Below are 9,519 nucleotides of genomic sequence, written 5' to 3' on the forward strand. Positions count from 1 at the left end.
ATGTAGGTGTATAAATTTTTTTAAGAAATTGAGTATTTTTTTGCTCCTTGACTTCCTGGTAATCATGGCAGATGGGTATTTCAAAAACCGGTCAATAGCGACTATTATAAATAGTTTCTTTCCCCTAGAATCGAACGTTGGGCCGGCAAGATCTATTTGTAACTCCTCGTTCACTTCTGATAGTTCTGGTAATGGTTCTGCCGAATTGAATGGTTTTGACGTTTTAAGGTTTCTTACCATACGCTTAACATGATCTGCAGGATTGGCATAAGTCAATGATCTGCCTATGCATTTTCGGCCACCATAGATATTGTGCCGCATCCACCATTATCCACCTGTCCTGGATGTGTCCTGTGCAATCAAGCCGTTACCGCTTTCCTCAGACATGTTGGACCAGTAGGTCCGCGTCGAGTATGTTATGATGGCCTGTGGTGAAGGATTTCTTGTCTGTGTTCACTGGAGCTTCTTGTGCTTTCTTATTTCCAACTTTGCTTGATATCATGTTGACCCTCACTGTCTTTTTTAGTATATTTGTTCTGAAATTTGCAAGCATTCGAGCGTAGTTCGTCTTGTTTCTCTTTGTGGTAGTGATCCTTTTTCTTTTCCTGCTCGCGGCTATCGTCTCCACTGTCTGTCTTGTTACAGTTCTGTTTCTTTCTCCGATTGGGTTTTCCATCTGTTTTATAGATGGTAGGTTAAATTTGCTCATTTTCCTCTGAAATTTTTGTTTTGTTGTAGTAATTTTGATTTTATTTGAGCTGATGGGGTTTAAGTTTAAAGTCGGAGACAATGATTTCTGTATATTTTTGGCTGAATATAACTCCGCTGCCTCTGATTGGTTGGAATTTGTTACGACGCCCTCTCGTGGTGAACTGGTTAGATGTGACGATGTTGTGAATAAATTAAAATTTGACAAATTTGATTGGTTGAAACTTCCACCGCATGAGTTTCCGCCCTCTCGTTGTGAGTTGTGGATTTGCATATCTTGATTTGATTGGTTAAAGATTTTGCCGCGTAAATTTCCAATCTGTACTTGAGGGATGTAAATTTGCATAAATTGATCTGATTGGCTAGTATCAAATTCACATCACGATGCGCCCTCTTGCGCATGTGTATACATTTGCATATCTAAATCTGATTGGTAAAAACTTGTTCCTTCTAGATCGGATGTTTTATCAATTTTGGCGGTTCTGCATCGAAGATCTGATTGGATAAAATTTTTGTACGAATTATCGACGCCCCCTTGCGCTTCGGAAACTGAATGTTTTCCATCGCTCCCCTTCTCCTTTAATATGAGTTTTTTGGTATTTATTCTGTTTTTCTCTAGATGGGCCTTGACTAACTGAATTTTCTCAATTTCTTTGGTCGCTGCTGGAGTGTTGATCACCCTACATGCCTCATCAAAGTTTTCAATGGCTTTGACTACGAATTGCTCATCGTATTTTAATGTAGATGGTGCTTCGAGTTTAGGGCTTCTTGACAAGTAATCTGCCATTCCTATTTTAGCTCCTGCGATATGAGAGATCGTATATTCAAATGGTAACATTCTGTCCGCCCATCTGGTCAGTCTGGATTGGTATGTTTTGTTACCCCGATTTTTTTGTTAATGCTGTAACTATGGCTTTGTGATCGGTTAAAGTTTGGAATTGGTTACCCAATAAATAATTTCTAAAAAAATTCTCATGACCATGCTACGGCGAGTAGTTCGAGTTCGTTAGTGCTGTACTTTTGTTCAGCTGCATTCAAAAGTCTTGATGTCAATGCAATTGTAACCCATTTGTCTGGTTCCAACTCTTGCTCTGACGATGCCCCCAATCCTCTGTGACTTGCGTCAGACTTGATCCTGCATTGTTTGATGGCATCATAAAGGTACAATTTTGTTATAATTGCGATTAGTTCAAGGATCTTTTTGAATGCATTGTTTGTTTCTTCGCTCCAAACGAATTGTTTTTTGATTTTCTGCCTTCAGTGAAGATCGGAGTGGCTCGGTGTGTTTTTGAAGGTTGGGTATGAACCTGGACATGTGGTTTAGTATGCCCATGAATGGTCTCAGTTGTTTCAGAGATTTTGGCGGTTGTAGTGCCATTACCGCTTCTATCTTCGAATGTTTTGGCCTCACTCCCGTCTCATCTACCTCGAATCCCAGCCAGATTAATTTGGTTTTTGAAAATTTGCATTTGCTGAGTTTTAGTGCAAATCCTTCTCTGTCTAACTTTGACAGAATGTTGTCAACTATTTTGTTATGTTTCGTGACCGAGCCTTTTGATACTATTAGAATGTCATCTAAAAAACAGAATACTCCTTGGATCCCTTGGACTGTGTTGTCCATTGCCTTCTGAAATTCCTTCGGCATGTCTGTTAGTCCATAGAATCCGGTTTTGAATCTATGTGTTCCGGTAAATTCACCACATACTATGCTGAAGTTACAGTGTTTGCTCATGGATTCATCTAACGGAAGTTGGCTAAATGCTTATTTCAGATCTAGTGACCTGAACCAGACTGTGCCCTCTGTTTTGGCTGTGATTATTTTAGCTGCTGAATCGAGGAACTCTAGTAGATTTGGCATCTGAAACTTGTTTTTGTTAATCTGTGAAGTCATTGGTATCGCATCCACTGCTAATTTCACTGTGCCGTCCTTTTTTGCCGTTACGACTACTAGGGCTACGAATTGGTCACTTGTGCGTTTATCAATTTTTATTATTTGGCCTTATCTTATGAGTTTTTTTTATTTCTACTCCCACTTTGGTTTGGATATGGATTGGCAATTTTCTGCCCTTTTACTGAACTGAATCGGAATTAATAGTGATTTGAATAAAGTGAACACCTTGTGGTTCTTTGAGCGCCCCAATCTTTGGAATACATCATTGTATTTCTCAATAAATTTGTTCTTGCACAAAATCGATTCGGCTGATTCATCGTCGTGCTCTTCTGAAATTGTATTTACTGAATTTTTGGGTGGTTTGAGTTGAGTTGTTACTTCCGCAGTTCTGGCTGGATGTCTAAAACTGATAGACATCTGGTTCTGTTGTCGGATATTAAAATTTTTTGCTCCGTTTAGTTTCCATCCATTTGAATAGATGTCGATTTCTAGTATTCCGAAGAGTTTTATCGGTTTATGGTTGTAGTCGACGTACGTTGTGGATAACGGATACTTATCTAGTGATATAATCTTTGCGTTGGGATCATTCGCTAACAGAGTTTCTGCTGTGTGTTTGTTTACGAATGATGCTGGACTTCCGGTGTCAATAGTGGCGCTAAATAAAGAGCCTCTTGTTTTTAGCGTTGTTCTAAGACACTTAGTTTTCCCGGTTGCAGAGTTGATTACTTCTAGATTCTTGACCGTTTCCATTTGTGATGATGTTTCCGAGATTTTTAGGACTGAATAGTTTTCTTCGCTGTCTGATGATTCTATGAAATTGCAGTCCTCTTCTTCGCCCGGTTCTGGTTGTTCGAGAATGGCAACTTGAGTACTGTTGCAGCATTTAGCAAAATGTCCCTTTTTCCCACAATTTCTACATGTTGCTCCTCTGGCTTGGCATTTGGCTTTGTGTTCAGGAGTGAATCTTCTCCCACAGGAATAACATGGTTTAGATTGAGTGTTCGATTGGTCTTGCTGGTTCTTGGGTTTGAAAATTCCTTTCCTTAGCGCTCTGTTCATTCTGTTTTGGACATTGTTCTTCGATTGGATGGACATCAGTGGTTCTTGTTTAACCCGAAACTGATTAGATGTGTTTATGAAGTTCGCTGAATTGCTCGCTGTAGACGGGTTCTGCTTTTGGAGATTGTTAGCTGTCACGTATCCCTTCTCCTGAAGCAATGCCGATTTAAGAGTATCGTCTACTGTAGCTCCTGGTCTAATGCAAAGTTCTCTTTGTATGTCAGAGAATCTCATTTTTGCAATGAATATGTCGCGGATGACTTCCTTTTCTATCTCCTCTGTCCATCCACAATTTGTAGCTAGTCCTGCTACGCGAAGATAAAATGATTCGAGGCTTTCCCTGACGCCATGTGATGCGATGTAGAGTTGCATCCTTTTGATGATATAATTTTTTTCACGTTTCAATAGTAGTTCACAAGCGTCGTGAAAAAATTTGAATTTTACTGTGTTTAGATTGACATGTACATGTTGTTGGAGGAATCTTTCCTTCCCTTCGTTTTCCAAGGCGAAGAATAACCTCAATTTTATCCGTGCATTTGCTTCGTGATAGTATACATTTGGACTTATTTTGGGTCCCTTCTTTCGTCGTTCTTCGTTCGCTTTTTTTTTTCCTGAGTGCCGCTTCTTCCACCGTTTCGGAATTTGGAATCGGTTCAGGTCTTGGTGGGGGGTCGTCATGTACCGTTGCCGGGTCTGAAAGTAGGATATTCGGGTCACAGTTTTCCTTGAGTGATACGGCGAGAAAGAATTGGCCTATCCACACCTCCCAAGGATAAGGAGGTTCGGTTGACAGTTTACCCCAGAATGAAGGGACTCCTAGCAGTTCCGTCCTTTCTTCAGAAGAAGAAACTGCTGGCTGCGCCATGAGATAATTCCTAAATCCTATCTGAAAACTAGACTAATAATATAGTTGAATTAATAGTGAAGTTTAGTAAGTAGATATGGATCAACCAATAGAAAGTAACTATAATCTTGCAATAGCTAACGAAGAGTTAGTCCTAGTTCTTAGCACCATCGAGCTGTTAGAACAATCGACATGATTGACAGGTCTTTAATTAGTAATATCCAAATGATCTCTAATATTATAATAATATGGTATACAGTTCATTCATAACGTCCTCTATCCTAGGTAGTCAACTCACTACCACCACAGCCATTTCGCTTTATGGGATCAGTATTGATATTCCTCATAGTTGTTTTTGTATTCCACAGATCGATCAAACAATAGAAGTAGCCAGCAAACACGTATCAATCAAAATTTCTTTTAAACTTTGTCAAATACGGGAGTTGTGATTAAGCGATGATAAATTTTAGTTCGATAATGCATGCAACGGTTAAAGGAGATGAATTAATCGTGGGAGTAAGATGTGTTGCATCGACACATTAGATATAGATATAAACTTGCTTATAACGTTGAATTGACACATTAATAAGTCATCAACAACGTAAAAAAAAGGTTTCTATCAAGAAATTTATGTTATAAACCTTATTTATGTTCTTAAAAAGCGTTTTTTCTTTAAATAGGCTTTTTTAGTTAGAAAAGCTTTTTATATTTAGAAAGCGTTTTTTATTTAGAAAGGCTCCAACATGAAGCTGCAGCCGATCCGGAAATTATGTTTCGACCCCCTCGCCAACCAAAGGGTACCCTTTGGTATTATTTTATGAAATTCATTTCCGCCGACCAACCCTTAATAATTTAAATGGCGCCTACAAGCGCCATTACATACTATTTTTGAAGGGGAGCGCGCGCCGAAAAAAAGCGCGTTTTTTAAAGAAAATTTTCCAAAAAGTGTTTAAAACGCTATTCTGTCTTCTACGCGGAGAAAATTTTGTCAAAATAGGAGCTTATAGCGGTCTGAGAGCGCTCTGAAAATCCATTTGGTCCTCCTAAAAATAGACCAATCTTTTCAAAACATTTTTGAAAACCCATCCCCACCAAGAAAATCTTAGATTCGCCCCTATTTTCGTTTAGCAGCACTGATCACAAACTGATGAGATGATGGCGCCTCTACATCGGAAGGTTCGACTCTCTTCTCTGACTTCAATCAGCACATAGTATGGCCTCGGATCTGCAGGCGTGGACCACTTCAGAATCCATGATAAATAGGGATATGTTGGAAAAGTTTGGACATTGAAGGAATTATTGCAAAGAGTATGAGATTTTTCAGAAGATGAAAATAGTGATTGGAATATTTTCAATGACCTCCAAAATTTAGATGAATTTCACTGTGAGCAACTTAGTTTAATCAATCTTGAAGAAAACCATTATGAAAATCAACACTGATCTCAATTTCAGTGATAACTATTTCTCTGTTAACTCTCTAAGAACCGAGTCACTTATCGTTCTAATTCGTTCTGAAGATGTTTGTCAGTATACTTAACACTTAAGCTTATTCCTATTAATTGTGTAAATCGTGCGAGTAAATAGCACTTATATTCCGGTCAACTTGATAGATTGGTGAGTCAGAACTTATGACTTGAACAAAAAAGTGTTGCCATGAATGAAATACAGATAAAGAGTCTGAAACTGCAAAAAAAATAAGCTTTGCAATGGTTTTCATTTTTTTCATGGTTTGAGTAATCCCTATTTTTCATGGTTTGAAGGTTTCATCCTTAAATTATTGGGTGGAGCTTTTTTCTTTCAGTTGATTTTTGTCTCCGAGAATACAGCTTCATAAAGAGACTTCATAATCATAGGATGTATTGATATGCATGTGTCATCAGGCCCGATAGAGCAAACCATGAGCTTCAACTATTTATATTTGACATGCATTTACACTATATGGTCGGTCCGGCGACCTTGAAAACTTAGAACCAAAATGGTTCAGAATGAAAGCTAGCTATAAGAAAAGTGATGTGAAAAATGTACGGCATAGAACAGTCAGTTTTTTATTATCTTTTATTGAGATATAGAACTTCAGTTCATTGCTTCTGATCGGAGTCTAGAGTTATATCATTACCCAAACGGCAAGGCGCAGCCTGTGAATTACAAGTACCCACTGTGCAATAATTCATTTTGGCAGCGCACATCGGCAGAAGCTTCTCTGAATAGTAGAAATGGTCAACCATAGCAGAAATGGCCATGAGGGCAAAAAACGGGATTGACATTCGACATTTACTGAGAGACAAACCCAAACTATTTGACCCAACGAAAGCCATGTACAAAATTGAAATGCAGTGAGAGACAGAAGCACAAAAGAAGAACATGTATCTCAGAATTTAGGTGAAGAGAGAAGACTGGGAGAACATAATACCGAAAGCAAGAAAGAAAGGCGTACACTGCAACTCAGTTGACTGGAATGATGCAGAAACATAGGTACGGAACTACTCACTTCTATGTTTTGGTGTCAGGGGCTAAAAACAAAATCGACAAAACAGATCAAGCTTTGAAATACAATAGGAAACAGGATAGAATTTCTGAAAAGAGGACATTTTTATAACAACAAGATTAATCGAGTTCAAAAATACAAGTTAATTTGAAGGAAACAAAAGAAAGGGATACAATTCCATGCTAAGTTAGCAATCGCTGTGGAGACAGGGAAGAAGAGTAAACTCGAGACATGTTTACAGCACATACGAACTATGAGACGAGAACGAGAGAACTGCTGACGCAAATACGCTCACCACAGGACGCATATAAAAATGCGATCACAAGAGAGAAAGGCATGCGCGGAAAACAACAGAACGATGAAGACCAATCCAATTTGTCCTTCATCACCAGTGATGCAAGTAATACAAAAACTTATCGGGTGAAGTCAACAACTTGGCCGCGGTAATCAAAACTCCGAGAAAACACGTTACAAATGCAGAAGCTGATTTAGGCAGAATCAAGGATAAATATGCCCCACTGAAAGATAAATCTGAGCGCAATCTGCTTATCGCGAAAATCTGCTCATCAAATAACTTTAACTACCCGCGAGAATTAATCCAAAACAGAAATTGATTAAAGGGAGGTCGAGCTAGACGTAACCGATTCAGTGGCATACGCAGGATTTACATCCGAAAACGGATTGGAAGACAGACCAAGAGACAACTTCACAGTGATGGCAACCTCAGAACTTTCGAAATTAGAATTATAGCAAAATTAACAGAAGATGACCTAAACGAACCCATTGTAAATTTAAGATTAAAAGTTAACGAAGGTTAAAAGTCTAGTTGTGATTGCGGAACTTCGAAGTCCGATGTTAAACTTGAACATAAAATATCCATTAGAGAAAAAGTAAAGCAGGATTGACGATTCAGTCAGCGCCATTAGTAGTGGTGGATGAACAAAAAGCGAACATAATCGGCAAGAATTCTCTACTAAAAGTTAGCACGACATTGGTTCAAGAAAAATGAAAAAAAAAAATACAGAACTCTTACTCATCAACGAAACCAAAAACCACCTGGCAAACAGTTACACAAAATGTTATGGAGAACTTCGAGCAACATTGCAAATCGGAAGTTCAAAAACAGGTGTTTACAAGGCAAACAGTGAAAAGTGTAACATATGCTCAACAAAATGTAGTGGAATCCCAAATCTCCACAAGAAAGAATGAAAAACGTTGACGCTCTCAATCGTGGGTGAACTAATTAAAGCATTAATCTTTACTTCTGGTGTGCAATTATGCGAGTTAGCCTAACATCCTCCATGTTGATTGTTTTGTCATCAGAAGCGGATTGAAAAAAAAACTTTTACTAAAATGTTTTTTTTCAGTTTTTGCTCCGACCATTGAAAGTGGGGAGCGCACACACCAAATCAGGTGTTCCATCTCAGGAAAGTTTTTTCCCCAAGCTAAATCAGGTACCACAATCAATCATCTGACTGGGTTGAGTATTTTTCCTTAACTATAGGTTTTTTTGCAGCTCTGATACAGCAGCTCTAAATGTGGAGAGAGACACATAAATTGCGTATCGTGTAGTCGGCGGATTCTGAAACACTTCGGTAGCGCTAGGTTTCAATGTGAATTCAACCCTTGTAGTTTTGAAAGCTTTATTTATGGCAAAAAGAAACTTAGTGCGAAAATTGGAAAAAAAACTTTTTTAAGGAAGTTTTCGTAAAATTTTTTCATCTTTTTTTTTGAAACTTTTTTTGAAGACAATTGTAGTCGTTAATGCCTAATATACTAAGGTTTGTATACTTTTATGATCACAAGAAAAAATACTGACTTGAAGAAAAAAACTTGAAAATTTTTCTGAAAAAATGGTCGGAACATTCAGTGCTACTTGTACAGACACAGGCTATCCTTATTATTTGGTAGATTAATAGTTCAAAAAATTTTATCGAGCTGTATTTCAGGCTTAGATCTCAGCTTTGCAGTGCAATAAAGAACGGAACTACAAAATCAAGTGAGAATCTTGTAAGAATTCTGTTCCCTCTCAGGAATCGTCAAGACTTTTATTCCAGCTACTGGACTATAGTGGAACTAGAATAAAGGTCTCGCAAAGCTTCTTGCAAAGGAAAAAACTAAGACGATGATTATTCAAGTTTTTTTTTGAATTTGATCTATAAAATACATTAATTAGCCAGAAGCGTAACTTCATTTTGGTTCATATATTTTTTGTAGTTGAAGGAATCTTATTTTCGTCTAGTTTGATATCTGATCTATTTTTCGCTTCCTCAGTTGGATGAAAACGAAAAAGACCAAATTTATCAAATTTCAATCATTCATTAAAATGAATAGGGATCATCAAATTTAAAAAAAATTGCCAACCAAAAATTTTTTGTATTTAGAAATTTTTCAGTGGCTTTCTGTTCATAAAGACAATAGAGGCTCCCTTTGTTCTATTGTCAATGACAAATAATTTCTAACAATTGATACAAATCATATTTGAACTAATTTACAAATTTGGCTTATATTTGTTTACCTTGCATAGTTACA

Source organism: Symsagittifera roscoffensis, chromosome 10 (genome assembly GCF_963678635.1).
Source record: "Symsagittifera roscoffensis chromosome 10, txSymRosc1.1, whole genome shotgun sequence".
Taxonomy (NCBI): domain Eukaryota; kingdom Metazoa; phylum Xenacoelomorpha; order Acoela; family Convolutidae; genus Symsagittifera; species Symsagittifera roscoffensis.